General features: G+C 29.2%; 1 protein-coding gene across 2 annotated transcripts in view; it reads left to right on the forward strand.

Annotated features, from left to right (window-relative positions):
• Positions 1-326: 326 nt before the first annotated feature.
• Positions 327-4,580, forward strand: part of LOC117182007 (cadherin-23) — a 49,234-nt gene continuing 44,980 nt past the window's right edge. For both annotated transcript variants that reach the window (XM_033375025.1, XM_033375026.1), the window contains exon 1: positions 327-482. The gene's annotated coding sequence lies outside the window, so the exon portion shown is untranslated. The remainder of the gene's footprint in view (positions 483-4,580) is intronic.

Here is a 4,580-nt window from a genome sequence, read left to right on the forward strand (position 1 = left end):
GTTATAATAACTCTAGTTATTATAATGATAATAACTATGGTCAAACCAAAAACAACGACAAAACAAAAAGCAATAGTTAACGTAATTTCCTAGTATTCTGTAATCATTATTTTTAAAAATTAAATTTCAAGAGAATTATTTTAACTCAATATAATAACATTAATAGTTATATCTCAAATTAAAATATTAAAACATTGAATAAATGTTATGGAGTTCTATACAATGTTTTTTTCCTGACTCTATAGGTTGCTATAGCATACGAAAACACTCAACAGCGACTTCAATACTTTCAGTTTGCCGTGCGCGCTTTACTCGAGCAGGTGTGCTCTGCATCGATATTTTGACGTTATTACCATGCTAACTTTGCTTAACCAGTGATCAGTGGCTCGAACTCTTTTTTAAAAAGTTAAAGTGTTTATGAAAAAAATTTATTTATACTATCAAAAAATTTGAGAATCAAGTACTTTTCCTCGTAAATTTTGGTATGTAAACAAAAGTAATTTGAAAAAAAATTAATAGAAGAAATCATATTATAATAAAGCAGACAATCATAGATAAATAATTTTTGTTCAACACAATTACGAATTTTTATTATGCTTTTTCAATTTTTAATTCTTTTACATTTGAATGATTTGATTTAACTGGCTGTATTTCTTTTAGAGAGATAGTAATATTTTCATTTAAACATGAATTTAAAAAACGGGCTGGTTTAATTGGCGTCGATTATTATTTTTTTCCAGATCAGGTGAAAATCAAAGAATCGATATTTAGCAACGTAATGAGATTTCTTTTATACCCATATGAGGAAGAAGAACGAGGTGATAAAGTTATGAAATTGTCTCCCATTGCATTCGATTTCTTATTCTTCTATTTTATTGCATAATGAATCATATGAGATGAGAATTGTAATGAGTAACAGGAAGAAGTTTGAAACTCGATCATTCTTATTTACTATTTATTATTTCTTATAATATTTTAATTTCAACATTTACAAGTTCTTTTATCACAAAATAACGCCCAATTCTTGAAAATTAGCTAATCTTATAACATCCAATTAAAATTACAAAAAAAAAAAACAACAACAATATATTAATTACTTATACAAAATAATTAATAGAAAATAAATTAAAAATCTCATTCTATAACCAAGTACAAAGCACCTTTTTGTTTTCTTAAACATCTGCAGGAGGTACTCCTTTTCCCACGATGCCAATCAGTAGCCAGAGCATGTCGAGACAAAAAGATGCTCAGAATTAATTGTTGGCTCGAATTTCTACCAGTCTGGGTATAAATGAAAAAATTAATTTTCTTCACTAAATTTAATTACATGCGAAGAAATATATGAAGATTAACGAACAATTTCCTGCTCTCGTTGCTTATTGGTCCATAGCTATTTGAGAATTGCGCTCAAGATCTCTTTTGTTTGAAAATTGCATTCTTCGAAGACAGTAAAGCTGTCTTCAATCATATAATTTATATTTTATTGCACAAAAGTATTTTTCCGACTATAATAAAAAATTTGAGTGTAGTCATATAAAAGGGGATACAATTTAAATTTGTTATTAATTCATTTTAAATTTTGAAAAAAATTGTGAGAGAAGTGACTATACAATAATAATTTTAACATCTGTGTAACTGATCACTGATGACAAACCAAATGTTTAAATACATAAGGAAACACAATTTTCAGTCGAAGGATTTCAAAAGACACACGCTTTGTTTTCACCGGAAATCGCCAACTAAGCTTTTGTTATACAGGCCATCAATAGCCCTGAGGTTTCTGGAGAAAAAGAAGTGGTTATACACATTATGAAAGATGTTTCGAACAAACTCACAATTGATGTTCAATGTTCGGAAACGAAGTCATTTTTATGACAAATAAAATCATCTTCACGGGTTTTATTATCATTCTCTGCAATTATTTATTACGATTTATGGGAAATCATCAAAGAAGAATAAATGTAATGTTTACTTTGAAGATTTAGCAATACATAGAATTGCAATTGGAAATATTAAATAAATATGATCACTTTCAGGATGCTTTTAATGAATTTTCCGTTTCAACTATTTTATTCATGTTAATATATATATTGTAAACTCTTATTTTTAATTTTATCAGCTCAATTTACTGGTCGCTAAAGCATTTTTCTCATACATTTTCTGTGATACATCAAAGAATAAAATTTGTTATTTAAATGGAATTTGTAACAATGTTTGTATCCTTTCTAATAAAAAATTGTAATTGTATACTCTAGCTGAACAATCTGAAAATGCAATAATCAGGGGTTGGAAATATTCTAAGAAAATGCATAATCATAAAAATTTTAAATGCTATACATTTGATTTTCAAGTTATCGAAATGAATGAATGTCAGATTTTAAGCCATTAGAATTACATCTAGTTTAAATAGATTCAGAATTTAAAAATACATCAAAATTGTCAATAGTAGCAATATAAAAACCACAATTCTTCAATTTGGAGGGGAAGGGAATGTTATGTATGGTATAGTATAATATATCCTACCATCACGATATCACTTTTAAAAGTTTAAACAAACGTGAAAAAAGTTTTAAAAATTCAGAATATTCAAAATTTCCTGCACACTAAACACGTTTTTTGTTAAACAATTTGACTAAAAAAGATTTTCATTTTAGTTTTCCTAAAATACCTTAGTTCTTGTGTATCACAGTCAAAACTTATGAGAACATAAGTTAAAGCAAACTAAATTAACTAAACATAAAAAAATAAAAATACAACGCTCTTACTATTTAGACGTTAAGTTTCTTTTGAAATGTTTAGGTAGTTCCTGCTTCATTCGTCGTGAACAAGTGTACTTAAATGAATACAAAAATAAAGGAAAAGCAATAAATTTTAAAAGAAATTTAACGTTTATTTAGGTTCCATAAAAGAAGGTCTCATTCGGGGGACCATAACTGCAGTTCTATAAGAGCTAGAGCATTGTATTTTATTTTTAGAAAATTCATTCTTATTATACTTATTTTGTGACGACTTTCAACTGCGATGTATAAAAACGATGTAATTTTATGAAAAATAATATGAAAACTTTTCCAATCAAACTGCTTAATAAAAAATAAGTTTCAACAGCTATATCTCCTTCACTATTAGAGAAATAATATTTGATATTTTTTAGGTTTCTAGGGAATTTTATGCAAGACGTTTAACATATAGTCTTCCTTTATGCTAATCACTTACCACTTCAGTGTTATTTTTCCAAAACTACAATTTAACCCCCCCCCCCTTCCTCATGGAAAAATAAAAATGTAGTTTTTTTTCAAAAATGGCTATGACGATCCTGTCTAAAAAAAAATCTTCTCGCATCGCGGGCACATTCTAATCGCACGCGGCTCGCTTCGTTCGAAAGTTTGAGCATGCCTAGTGACTGTTGGTTCTCATGCTTCGCGCTCGTTAATATATTTATCTCGCCCTTCGCGCTCCATAATGTATTTACCTTGCGCTCTGCGCTCTGTCCTTGTATATTCCCCACACTTGTGCATAGATTTTTTAAAACTAAAGGCTAAAGCATCGAGAACAGTAATTTGGTGATTGGGAATTCTCTTTTGTTAAAGCTCCTTCGGCTTTATCGAATACATTCTCCTCACGTATATCGTGCTTGGCATTCGAGTTTGTCCCTAAAATTGTATATAATTTCCGTAAATGTACATTATTACAATTCATAACATGCATCGACATTAAAACACACGTAGTTTCATTGTATTGCTAAAAAAAATACACATTCTTGAAAAAACTTTTGTTCTTAAACATTTTAATGTAACTCCTGCCATTTTTCCAAAAACTGAATTTGCGAATTTCCAATTTTATACTTACGATTTAAAAGTAACATATGCGATCTACTACAGCAGCCATTAGGATAAATTGTTCGTCTTTTAAATACTATGAATATCCGTACAGAAATTAAAAACATAATAAAATTTAATTTAATAAAAACCCCACACGGGAGGGAAAAGAAATTAAAAGACGAAAGTTGTGATGAGAGTGTGCCCACGAAGCGGGCACATTTTTTTCAATGTTAATTATGTTTTTCACAACTAAAGCCAAAACTACGCATCCCATCAAAAAGTGATTCATAACAAATTTGTACATCTTTTTCAAATGCACAATCTTAATGTAGGGCAATGAAAAAGCAACATTTTTTTCTCATGACTTTTGATCATATTATGCGTTATTTGGCTTAAAATGTTCATTTTTGCGTGTTTTTTGGAATTTTGTAAATAATTTTTGTTGTGAAAAAAGTCATAAGGATAAATTGTTCATATTTTTGAATACTATGAATACCAGCACAGAAAATGTTTGAACCTTGAGAAAAAGTGGCCAGTCTAATTGAATAATTTTTTCACATCTCATCGTGCTCACAGACAGACAGCCAGACATACATACATACATGCATACATACATACATACATACATACAAACATATATACGTACATAAATATAAACATACAGACATACAGGCATACAGAGAGAATTTTGGAAATCCCGTGTTTCGGATTCAGGGGGTCTCAAAACGTGGACATTTGACAAAAACTGGGGGGGGGGGGGGG

Source organism: Belonocnema kinseyi, chromosome 10 (genome assembly GCF_010883055.1).
Source record: "Belonocnema kinseyi isolate 2016_QV_RU_SX_M_011 chromosome 10, B_treatae_v1, whole genome shotgun sequence".
NCBI lineage: Eukaryota > Metazoa > Arthropoda > Insecta > Hymenoptera > Cynipidae > Belonocnema > Belonocnema kinseyi.